The 13,423-nt window shown below is 45.8% G+C and overlaps 1 protein-coding gene across 6 annotated transcripts in view; it reads left to right on the forward strand.

Moving 5' to 3' along the window:
- LOC135915787 (fibroblast growth factor 1-like) overlaps window positions 1–13,423 on the forward strand; it is a 58,796-nt gene that overhangs the window by 32,043 nt on the left and 13,330 nt on the right. The gene's annotated exons all lie outside the window — the stretch shown is intronic.

The raw sequence follows: 13,423 nt of genomic DNA on the forward strand, positions 1-13,423 counted from the left end.
CTTGAACAATGTGCGAGCTATGAGAGACGTTTTGCCTTGCGAAGGAGGAGAAGAAGAAAAGAACCTCTTTCTTTCTCGAAAGTGGTGGAGAAGTAAAACGTAGCCGGAGACTTCTAAAGGTGCACGGTGCAGAAGTTAAAGTAAGGAAGGCAGAAGAGAACATTGACAAATGGTTGGCCTATATAAGAAAACAGTAGCAAGAAGGCTCGTAGCAGTGTCCACCACTACACCTGTACCGAGAACCAGCATCTCCGGACCCATTAGTGTAATTAATGGAAACAGTCTTATGCTCCCGAGCTGCACAATATATAGCTACGATATATATAGACATCATATATAGTGGAGGCCTCTGCACTAATTTTGACTACTTGGGATTCTTCTATACGCACATATAAAGCATATAAGTGCTCGAGTGTTCTTGCATTCCGGTCCTATATTAAAATACCATCGCCACGGTTGCAAATAGAATTCATTAGCTCATGTTCTACAGGATTATGGGGAAACCACCGCTCAAATAACACGGGTGTTCACGTAATTCAAGCCGCTTAAGAGCAGTCGGTAAAGGATGGGACATCGTCCGTTACCGGCTGCCGGTCCGTTAGTCGTACCGGCAGTCTAAGACGTGTACTTACAATTTTATGGTTTGTAGCGTTGTGTAATATCTATTGGGATAATCAATGGAATGGGCAATGCGGACACGGAGGCGCGTGGGACGCATGCATGCACGGAAAACGACTCGAGGAAGTGTACGGCCCGACACGTTTACACTCCTGCAAGCAGACCAAATGGCCCGAGGGCCTCCCGATGCGCGTGCCACATCTGTAGGTGTTTACGTGCACCGAGTGCATTCTAAATTTGTATAAGCGGAAAATTTGCCTTCGGGGGCACAATGGAAAGCGCTGCTGCGCACTCACGTACGACGGCATTCGCCTTACCAGGCATAAAATAGTCGTTTATCGTCTCGGTAGAGCCAACAAGTCTCCATCTGTTCCCTACAAGCGCGATCACTTTATGAAGGTATACGGTGCTTAGGTCCTCAAAGAAAGGATGACCCAGTCATTGGCTCGCCTTGCTCACATACATAATCAAAGCGCGGTTGTTTGCACTGGCTGTACTATGTTGCGCTATATATCCTTTCGGATACTATGTCGAATTGCTTAAGAAAGGCGATGTACAAAAAGAAACTGCGTTTCGTGTTTCCGGGGCCTCGTGCGCGATCAACGGCGGCGATAAACGGCAACACTCGCTCTAAGCATTTGCAGTTAGGTGGCTGTTTGTAGCATGCACGTTGCGCCACTTCATTATCCGGAGCGCCCTGCGATCCTCCGCGCTCCTTACCTCACAGTTGCGCTCGATCCTGGACAAAAGTGTGCGTTTATCTAAGTATAGTACACATAGTCGAACGCAGCACGGCTCGAGGAGCTGCGGCAGAATCGGTCACGAGATGCTTCATTTCGATTCTCCGCACGGACTCTTCAAGCAGCCGCGCTTCTCTCGCACGGCGCTCGATTGCCACACTCTGGCCCATTAAAACCGTGCACTGGTGTGGACGCCATAAAGCTTGTGTCAGCCGACCCCTAGAGCGAGGGTATCGTAGCACAAGGCGCTCGCTATACACGAGTGCATTATCCGTGACACACACTTTAGCGACTGTGCTTTCTGCTGTCGCGAGCGGTATGAACGTTACATCGCGATGCTGTCGCATTTTTACGCGGCGGAATGCATGAATCCTCTTGCAGTGTCTTACGGATGCACCTTAAAGAAACACAAGTAGACGGAATTAATCCGGATCTAGTGCTCCAGTTCGATGTCTCCGATAGCTCAGCTGTAACCTTGTGTCGTTAAAATGCCCAACAGATTCTATAACGCCAAGCAGACGACGGTACACATTTTAATGCAGTATAGATAGTTTTTCATTTTGTTTGTGCGCTGTCAGCCTTCACAAATGTGCGGCAAGCGCTGCGTCGAAACTTAGCAGCGCTTCCGTCCGCTCAGTGGTGACCGCCTTAGCACACGGTGTAGTTTATGCAGTACTGCACGTATTTAACTAGAACGAGCATGTGCGGCTCGGCCGCACGCGCGCCGCTACGTGACCGGAGGGCGCACGTCGTATAGTGCAGGGCGTAGTTCCTCTTTCAGTACGCAGCCAACGCGCGCATCGCGAAACGCGTGCGATAGAAGTGGGCGCTGGGCGCTGCCAAAGTCATCGAAATGCTGCCGCTCGCTCACTCACTGAGCATGGCCGGCGGGGCTCCTACCCTGGAAGCCACGGTGCATCGCCGTGGCTGCAGTCAGCAGGATAGACTCTTCTCGAACGGGGAGACGTGTCTGATCGCTATCGAGTATATAAGGCGACGGCGAGGAGGGGTCCCGGTCGGATGGCGTCTACACACACACTTTCATTTCTCCCAACAACTTTCCCTTCTCTCTGCACCACCTTCCTTTTTCCTCCTCGTAATTGCGACTGCACACAACCGCCTCGCGTTCTTCAATGGCGGCGGCAAGCGGCGGCAGCGCGGAAGATCGGGGGAAGTGGCGAGTCGCTTGAAAAACGAGCGCGGCAAACGCCCGCACTGCTGCTGCTTACCGGCTCCTGGACGTATGCGGACCGCGGCCGACGTTGCAACGCCGCCACGCGCAGATAATCGCGTTGTTGCGCGGCGCCGTCTCCGAGAACGCGAGACGGGAGCGTACCGTTCCCTGGGCGCCCCAGCGGACGCCGCGAAAGGTGCCACGCTCGCCACCGCTGCCGCACCGAAAGGGAAGGGGGGACGGGTGGGTGGGGGGCGATCCGCACCGGTGTGTACCAACGACGCTCGAGTAGATTGTCCACGAAGCCGCGGCTTACGGGTGGGCACGAAGCCTGGATAATTGCGGCGGCTGAAGAGGCCCTCCCCTTTCGAGACTCCTCACCACGTCGCTTTGTGGTCTTCGCATCCACGGAGGCGTACACCAGCACCCCGACTGACCTTCGCCTCCTCCACCCCGAACAGCAGCACCCAAGGGTGGCTGGCGTAGCAGCGACTGCAGGCGTTGTCGACGACGTCGTAGTCGGCAAGGGGGAAAAAACAAGGGCTGCCCGCGCCGCCGGTCAGAGATCTCTGCATGGGAAGCGTCGTCGGTGAGAAGCCGGCAAGAGCGCACGTGCGGAGGTGGCTAACGGCGACCGCAGCGGTCATGGTCTTCTCGGTGCGCGCCAGTGATGAACTGTGGCCTACCGGGCGTCGAGCATCATTCGCTGAAGCTGCTGCTCTTCTCCGCCCTGGTCCTCCTCCACGCATGCGACTTCGCCTCGCCAAAGGTAACCGGAACGTACGTGATGCGCCGCGGTTGCCTTGCGGAGGGAGTGCGCTGCGCGGAAGTCAACGGGTGAGGGTAGCTCCGTCGAGAAGGCGCTTCGCTCGACTATATATGCGCGCTCTTCCTTTCCCTCCTGGCACGGTATGTTTGATCGATCATTTTGGGGACTATCGCTTTCAGTACGCGTGTATTGCTTGAACCGGCTGACGGGCTGCCCGTCGCTCCAGTGAGATGCCGCCGCGCTGGACGGACGTCACGCAAAAGTGAAAGTATCGCCAAAAGTGATAGATCGAGAATGCGACCTCCAGCCATGACACATGATGACACATGAATAACTCGCTGTGGGACCGCAGATAGTTTACCTCTGCGGAGATCGCTGTGCAGCTTCACAACGATCCAATTCCGCCGGTAAAAAATATGTCGAACCGGATCGTAGCGTTCGCGGGCTGCGGTGGTTGAGTGTTGCTTTCTCTGGTACATCGTTCTTGCACAATTGTGAGAAGGCCCTGCTGGTTACTTTTGTTTCCACGAGCCCGTTGACGTTCTTCGGGCGTTACTATGCGTCGTCGACATCGAAAAGTATTCCCTATCCAGTTTTTCACCATAAGGCTACCGGAAGCGTACCTCAGTGGAGACGCTACTTATATAACGCCTATATTCAACTACACCAACAAGTCCGACTGGATGCATATTTTGGAAAAAGTGAACTACTGTTAAATGGAGGTTTCATGGAATAAGGGAAGACGCAACCAGAAATTTGGTTTAAATTTTTTAACTTAGGTACAGTGCACGGAAATATTACCATCAATCAATCCATATTTATTTATTTTCATTCATTCATTTACATAAACGAATGCTGGGACAAGAACTAAAAGGAGCTTGTTCGTAGGTTCACGAAGTTCTCGCCCCTCAGGTCGACGCACTAACCAGCGCAACCACACCAGCCAGTGCGTGTATCTTTACTGGAAAGTTTAAAACGTATATTCAGGTCTTGTTCTCTCAAGGGTCATGTATACACTGAAGTGTTTCAAATACTTTCTTTTGTTTGTGAGCGCTACGAACTAGAAGACCAAGATTGTCTGCACGCCAAGCTACATAGAATCTGAGAAGTGTGCTGGACACATAGTGTAATATGCGCTGTGAAAAATACAAAGATAAACCGAAAGACCCAACAATTATCTTCCAGATATGCGTAATATGCTTCTGGACCTCAGGAACTCAATTGAAGCATGTTGATCCCGACTAGCTTTCTCTCTGTAGCAGACAAACATCATTACGTCTAGGATGCATGCTGAAATCCAGAGGAGCATTGTTACCAAAAGGATTGCCTACACAACGCTTGTTCCAAAATTTTGGGGCTGCGTTTTGTTGTGGAGTTTCGTTTGGCATTTTATGAGGTCTCATTTTATTGACAAACGATCGAATTTTAACAGCGTTGCTTACTGTTTTAGTAAATATTTTAACTCATATTCTCACAGCTGAGACGCAGAAGTGTTAGGTGCGTTTTATACCTCAAGATGCAGCCTACAAGTGATTATAAAAGAATGTCCATTGAGATGCCCAAGATCAAGAGAGAAATACAAAGAAAAAGTGAGAGAGGTTAAGGAGAATTGAGTATCCGGTTTGATGCCCTGCGCAGGAGTGGAAAAACGAAGAATGGTGGGAAAAGTGCACGAGAGAAATAGGTAAAGCATAGTTCACACAGGCTGATGTATTTCAAATTGAAGGTGATGCAGCGGCATGACCTTCTGATGTGATGATGAGAAACGTAAATGCTGTCTAATTATCTATTATGGCATAGGCTGATGGTCCGACTGCACATATAGGAGTGTGATCATCTCTACCCACGGTAATGCGAGCCTATTTCTTGCGGTCTGGGCAAGATAGAGTTAATTCGAGTCTCGACAACACGTCATCATTTGGTTCCAGTGTAAACATTTTATTGCTTGATATCTACTTTAGCACGCACTTTGTCTTGCCTGCTGTTTCGACCCGTTCCAACAGAAGTAAGATGGTTGTTACACGATATTACTACATAGTTGCACCTGTCCGACAGCCTCGCGAGTGCTGTCAAGTTCCGCGTTTCATCCAACGTATGTGGTCATTCATGCTGTTCGGATATGCGGCAATCTCTTAAGGCGTGACTCGATTCTCTTTCTGCCCCTGAACGCGACCACTTGACGACGAGGAACCTTACGAAGCGATAAGCCATAATAACGAATCAATGTGTGCATTCGGTGCTATCGCGCTTACTGCACGGAAAGCTTTCAAGTCTTGTAGCGCTAAAAGCTTGTGGACGCTATTCTCCAGAGTATGTGATATGTAGAGCAAATAATCATGCGTCCGCCGATGTGAGGTTTGTCTGTTCAACGCTCACGCATGTAACTTATAGCAACGTGCGTTGCTGGATGAGTTGGTACGTATTTACAGGGTAGGAAGGAACAAAATATCGACAGCGGCAGGGAAGGACACAGGCATGATGCTCACTCCATTGCAACTTTTCCCCAGTGCAAGGTAGCTAACCGGGCTCAGTACTGGTTAACCTCCCTGCCTTTCGTTTGTAATTTTCTCTTTCTCTTTCATTACAACTGATTTTTATTGAAACCGGCCCGCCAAAGGAAACATAGCTCCTGGTTGTTAAACATGCGCGCATCGAATACATGTGTCCACCAAATGCATTCCGAAAAGCCTATTGATTATATTGAATTTAGTTTTCCTAAGCAAAACGCATGTGCGCTGGCACAACTATCACTAATCAGGCGAATAAAGTGCGCGCCTTTATAGCAGCTCGCGTGCGAGAAGGTTATTAATCTCGCCGAGCTAGCACCAGCCGAACGAAGACTTGCACGAGTGCTCCTCCTCGCAACGCGCAGGCAAGCGTCTTATATTTCTTATGGTTAAATTAGGCTCTCGTGCCCTGTCATCAATGCATCAGCCCGTCCACCTAATACATTTCTTTCCACGTGATTGAGGAATGTGATACACATCCTGTATGTATAGTGTATACGCTTGGCAGCGGTGCGTCCCGAAACTATGTCGTTTCTGAAAGGACACTAAATAAGAACTTTAACTTAAGCTATAGTGGCTTACTACGCTTCTGTAGTTGCGAAATTATTTCGGTCAAAATGCCGTAATCCAGAAGAAATCCTAAAATAATTGACAGGTGGTGACACAAGCTTGAAATTCTTGCATCATCTCCCTGTGATGTGCGAGATCTTTACAATGTCTGCTGGGTTCTAGCTAAATGTTTATGATACTAATAAAGAAAGAAACGATTATTTGAAAGTAAACAAGATTTCATCCGGTACCTTTTGTTGACTGTCCCTGCTAAAAAGAATCTAATGCATGAAAAACGCCGTGAAGTGGGTGACGTTATACAGCCTTAATTGGCACAGCTGCTCCGACATGTTTGTAGGGCAAGCTTGGCGTTCATTTTCACCGCTAGCAATCGCCGTTTTTGTTGTCAAAAATTGCAAATATGGTTTTAGAATAACTTGCCATTCATTATAAGCTTAGCAGTTGATATTGCATCGCATGCATTTTACCTCGTTTGCGTGCGTGTAACAGTTAATTGGGTGCTATTCGTAAAACACTTGACATCGTTGTCTGCCTGGGCCACCCAGAGTTTTAGTTGCCGACAGGCCATGTTTACTTATTTTTGGGTGTAATTTCTGTTTATTTATTTGGCAACCAAATGTTCTAAAAAAGGCGGCAACGAAAGTTGTCAAAATTTTCAAGCTCATAAAATCAATCAACCAATGAAATATTCATTCACCTCTTCAAATGGCGAGGTGAGCATACGATGATGCTTTTTCATTTCAGACAAAAAAAAGATGCCTGTACTGAACAATTCGGACCAAGCAATAAGATATGTTTGCAAAATATGAGGGAGGACATGGATGCTGTAATACCCTTAGACTTGCTGAACAGTTTGGAAGTTATTAAGAATACACATCCATGTGAGGGGAATACATGTGCCATATACACAAAGTTGGTAATTTACAGAGAGGTTTCTATAGCGTTCGCAATTTTGATATTGTATTTAAGTGAGTGGAATGATGGGTGTGTGTGATGGCGGAATAACTATCGGCGAAAAGCTAAGCTTTCTTCGACATGTGCGTTGACGGTCGCATGCGTGTAGAGTTCGCAAATTTGCGCTGTTCCCGCGATTATCGTTTGACGTGTGCAGTGCCTGATATTTGCTCTATTGCATATCATTTGTGTATAGCACATAAATATCGCGATTAGGTCGCACATAGCACTCGCCAAGATTATCTGGAATGACCATGATTATATACAGATGAAAACGATGACGTGTGCAGAAAAAGCGCTCACAATATACAGGGTGTTCAGCGAACACTTTCAAAAATCTTTAAATGTTGCCTGTGGCAGATATCACAATTCTGGTTCATGAGCTGGTCTACTCCAAGCGGTGGACAATAATTGCGCAAAAAATTGAGATGCAAATTTGACTAATTATTAAAAATTCACTAATTAAGTTCGTAACTAATTACATTATGACCCATATTGCAATTTACAAATTCTAGCCGTCCTAGTTCGCACGGCGGATCCACTTGGAACGAATTTTCAAGATGATACCAGTTTCGAGATATAAATTCCCGGACTTTGCGAAGAAATGCATTGGCATTCTAGTTAATTTGTTAACAAAACGTCGTTTCATGTACTGAAGCACACAAGTAATTGGAACGCCAATGCATTTCTCAACAAAATTCGGGAATTTATATCTCGAAACTGCTGCCATCCTGGGAATTTCCTGGAAGCGAATCCGACTTGCGAAGCCCACTGCTAGAATTTGTAAATTTCAATATGGGTCATAAGATAATTAGCTAAAATTAATTAGTGAATTCTTGTTAATTAGTCAATTTTGCATCAAAATTTTTAGTGCTTGTAGTGTCCGCCACTTGGAGTAGACCGGCTCATAGACTAGAATTGAGCTATCTGCCATAGGCAACCTTTAAAATATTTTGAAAGTGTTCGCTGAAACACCCTGTATATAAGAAGAAGGGGTGTTGACGCAGGAGTGGAACGAATTTTCGTTAATAAACTGACGTTTCGGCCGTGGGCCAGGCCTTCGTCCGACCAGGCTCACGGCCGAAACGTCAGATTAATGAAGAAAACTATTTTCACTTGTGCGTCAACACCCCTTCTTATACTTCCCACTTCCCGGATCCGCGGCGAATATATATTGATTCCTTCAAATATATATATATTAGTCATATCATAAGAAGCCAACAAGCACTGACACCAAGGACAACACAGGGGAAATTACTTGTGCTTAATAAGTGAAATAAAGAAACGGTAAATTATTGGAAATTAAAGTGGATGAAAGAGCAACTTGCCGCAGGCGTCACGAGAACGATATATATATATATATATATATATATATATATATATATATATATATATATATATATATATATATATATATATATATATGCATTTATTTTGCACGTCTTTTTTAATGCATTTGATGTAAGACAGCATACTGTAACAAGCCACTATAGTTTAAGTTAAAGGTCTTGTTTAGTATTCTTTCGGAAACGACATAATTTCGGGACGTGCCGCTGCCAAACGTATACATACATACGGTGTATTTAAACTATATGCCGCTTAAAGTAATTAATGAGTGCGCCTAATCGTAACGACTCCTATGTCCTATGGTCCGTTTGGCAGTCCGTACGCCTACACTTCTTAGTTTTCGTAATCATGCACAAGTTTCACTCGAGTTAGGTATCCGTTAATAGATTTAGCGCTGTACCATATAATAAGGGCTATGGCTATAGCTGGTAGTGAAGCTCAGTTGTTCGCAGCTGAATCAGTGTGACTGTTGCGTCACATATATTCGTTCAGCCCACTTGCAGTAACATAAAAGCTATGTTTGACACGACGAGCTCCTATCTCAACGCAGCTGCGATCTCATCACAAGTTACTCTATAGCTGCCATTCTCTGCCAATACATACTCACGATTTATTCCGCGTTCTCTGCCTATCAGCCAATCTTTAGGTTTTAAGACACGTATTTGGAGACTTCTGCGAGCGCAGCAAAGAAGATAACTTGGCTCTCCATAAACTTCAGAGGAAGCGAGCACCCACAGCACTTGCTCTGGTATACAATCTCCGGCGGCTTCCTTGAAAGGCAAATACCTTCGTGATAAGGAAAGAAATCAAGAGAAGGGAGGACGTGTGTGGCCGATCTGCCAGATTTTGCTATAAGCCTAGCACATCGGGGCGTTCGTGTTTTCCCGTTTACTTTACCTGCGTGACTTTGTTTCTTACAGACTGTGTGCTCTTTTACTTGCTACTGTGGACGTTTCGATGTTTCTTGAAACTCCTCGCCAAACCTGCTCTCTTCCTGGCCTTCGTGACTTTTTGTATTTGTTTGTTTGTTTTGCTCACCGGGAAACGAACAAGCATAATAAAAATCAGTGCCTATAGTGCGGACAGATGTCGTAAAATAAGGGCTCATGGGAACCGCTTAGCGATTCTCAAGGGACTGCGAGGGAAACGTCAAACCCTCATTATTTGCCCCAACCACCGCTGCGTATTTAAACTATATGCCGTTTAAAATAATTAATGAACGCGCTTAACCGTAACGACTCGTAATTTGCGCAACCAGTACGTGGCCTGACTTTTAGCTGAGATGGCGGGTGAGACGCTGCGTGGTGCCTGTAGACCTTATATATAGTCTTCTCTCTTTTATTGCTTCTCACTCATCCGTATGCGTCACGGGGTTAAGCATTTATCTGATTGCATGTTATAGTCAACTCACGTAGTAAGAGCACACACTGCTCGATAACTACCGCACGAAACTCGTATGCGATAGTATGCGTGTGTGTGTGTGGTCGGATCAATCGTGCGAATCGCATTCAATCGCGTTGAGAGCGAAAGGAACGCTTCATTGACTGTCTGCCTTCTGCGAGAGTACATATGCAGTTATTTTGCAAGACAGTCCAGTAAAGTCATTTTATAACGAACTGCAATACGCTTCAACATTCATTCGGCATGTTCATAAGTTCAATACAGGAGAGTCTTATAAGAGTGTGCGGAGGGGAGGAAGAGGGAGAGATAGGAGTGAAAGGGTCTTGTGGTAAATGGCTTGCTTATACGCTTTAACAGAGTTAGATTGCACAAATCAGTGCAGGCACCACAGCGTACAGTGTCGGCAACGTTTTCTAACGTTGGCGATTATGATGATTTATGTTGGCATTGCCTTCGAAACGGGGTGACGACAAATCACCACGTATAGCCTACTTGAGCTAATCAGGCATTGTATACATGCACAGCAGTTTAGCATTTTCACTCATTCACTTATTTCTAGCGTCGTCTATGAAGTAACTTGTGCGCGCCACTTTTTTTTTTTTGCGTACATTGCTTAATGCACGTGTGCATCGTAAAACGGAAGGCAAACAAACAAAACTATCATGCACTGGATTCTTGGTACTGGCGAGACAGGTACTGATATCGGCTTCAACTTTGTTCTGGACCTTGCCTCTATACCTTCGATTTCGCGAACCTTTACGACCTTACTTCGTCCCCGACCTCGCTTTCCGAGATCGACGACCAGGTGGCTGTGAGAGTGCGGCGTCGATTAAGACGACGATAACCGCACGCACTGAACGAGTGTCCACTGTCAACCCGCCATGGGCACCACACCGAGGTACCCTTCGTACGAAGCCACGTTGACGCGTTCCTTCAGTATATATATGCGGCTTCAGGGCTACCGGCCCTAAGTTCTGCCTTAAATTCACGTGGAAGCTGCTTAGAGTTGCACCACGTATACTTGGACCTTAGAAGCAGCACTGGCAGTGTTTTGGGCGCCACGAAGGCTCTCTAAGCCTTCTGCGGAGACACGGGTTTCGGCCAGACACTCCAGTTATAATTATCACTGTGTGCGCTTGTGCACGTTGTGTGCGTATGTACTGTTTATGAATGCGTCATTCAATATAGAGAAATCATGCGTACAGTCATTGACGGAGGACAGTGACGGCCATCTGGCGTTCTGCTATTGAACACCAGGTTGCGAAATCGAGTCCCCGCCGCGGCGGACGCATTTCTATGGGGGCTGAAATGTGAGGTTTTAATTTAATCCGAAGCTCTCCACATACCCTGCAGCGCTAACATCTGAAGGTTAACTACAACAGTTGTTAGCCGAAAAAAAATATTTCGTTTTGAGCTGTAAATATAAGCTTAGGGTGTGCAAATGTTCGAAGTATCGAATCGAAAACTTGTTTCAAATAGAAGCACTTCATTTTAGAATTTATTGCCCGATACCTCCTAACATTATATCGTGGCCGAACGCACGGCCGGGGCGATAATGCTTACTATTGCTTTCTGCTTGCTATAGAAAGGGGTCGGTGCACGTGGCCCGCCGGTTGCTTCAATTGAGTGCTCGTTCAAGAAGGCAACCAGCATCTGTGATAAACTTTCATTTTTTGTTCACGTGCAGTCTGCCAAGTGCAACGGGCTTATCATTAGTGTTGAACACATTTAACCAAATAAGGACTTTAGAAGCAGTATTCCCCACCGCATTCTTCTTTTTCTTCAAATGAAAATGAGCAGTTCTGCTCAAATGGACCAACGATTACATGAAAGAGCGCTTGGAAAAAAAGAAAACAAAAAAAATGATGTAAAGTTTAAAAGGAAGCTTTAGCTCGGGCCCAACTCCGATGCGACATCTTCAAATACATGTAAAACGCAAAAACGCTTTTTTGAAATAACCTCTGGGACGATTTTAATTTTTTTTTTTGCATTCGAAAGGGAAAGCTAAATTCTAGTGACTACTGGAAGCAGGGCCTATATTTTTTTATAAAGACTTTTGGAAATTTGAAAGTTCGAAAGAAATAGAAGCACGAAGTTTACAAGTAAATAACTCAGCATCAAGAACAGACATCGACGTTCTGTAACTGGCATCCACTATATCATTGAAAGCGGACAAATTTGATATGTTATTTTATATCTTATGTGAATTTGTTACTTTGTGCTCAAGGGTTCTGCAAAACCTGTATTACTATATTACTAAGTTTTTTGAGATTAATGTGTAACATATCAATTTTGTCCACTTTAGATGTACTATTAGATACAATTCACATAATTGCAATATCGTTTTTCATTGCTGAGTCAGCGTTGTAAACCTTGTAGTTTCGTTTTCAGAAAATTTGCGATTTTTGCCACCCTTTATTAAACATTAATAATCTAAATAAAAATTCGAAACCAACTGTCACTAAATTTTAAGCTTTTCTTTTAGATGCAACAAACCTAGTCAAATTTGGTGCAGCGGTTGTCGAGAGAAAATCGAATTCTCCTTTTGCATGTATTTAGACAGGTGCACCCGAGTTAAAGCTTCCTCTTAAGTGCGCACCTTTACCCGTATATCAGAAGTGAGCGTGCGACCGCCTGGAATATTATAAATTTTGCCTCCTGCGGTGGCAAGCCGGCAAAAGGCAGAGACGCATCGGATACCTGGCACGTTTCCCAGGGGGCCTCTCGCTTTCGGCGAAGGGCACGTGATGGATGGAGCGCGCTTCCTATCGGTTCATCGGCACTTTCGCATGCGTGCCCTTCTTTTTTCGAAACGTTCCGGCAGCGCCGGGTGAGCAATTTTCTCATCTTACTTTCACCTCTCGGAGCAGGCTTATTTAAGGCGCTAGAACCCGCGCATTCGCAGCTATATTGAACAGACTATTTGAAGCGCGGCTGGATGCCTGGCTGTGCGACGACTCTTACAGATTATAAGACATAGGTGGTTCGGGACAAAGTGATGTTTACATAGCCCATAGAAAGAAACGAAGCTAGCGTTAGGGCGTTTTGGCAACCATACTTTGCAAACACCGCAGCGTATAAAACATTGACTCAAAAAGAAACATGAAAAGCATCACGGAATGCGCTCAAACCGCAGCGCCGTGGTGATGAGTGCGCAGCATGAATTTCAATGTGTATACTCCTATTTAGGCCGCTTCTACGCAGAAATAGCTCTAGGAACTTTCTTATTTGAGTCTCTGACTCAAACAAGAATGCCACATCATTCTTATTTTTTAGTTAAATAATCTCGAACGGGAGTTGTCGAAATCCATGATGTCACGAGCCGTCGGTGCGGGAACATTTA

The sequence above is a fragment of the Dermacentor albipictus genome, chromosome 4, assembly GCF_038994185.2.
Source record: "Dermacentor albipictus isolate Rhodes 1998 colony chromosome 4, USDA_Dalb.pri_finalv2, whole genome shotgun sequence".
NCBI lineage: Eukaryota > Metazoa > Arthropoda > Arachnida > Ixodida > Ixodidae > Dermacentor > Dermacentor albipictus.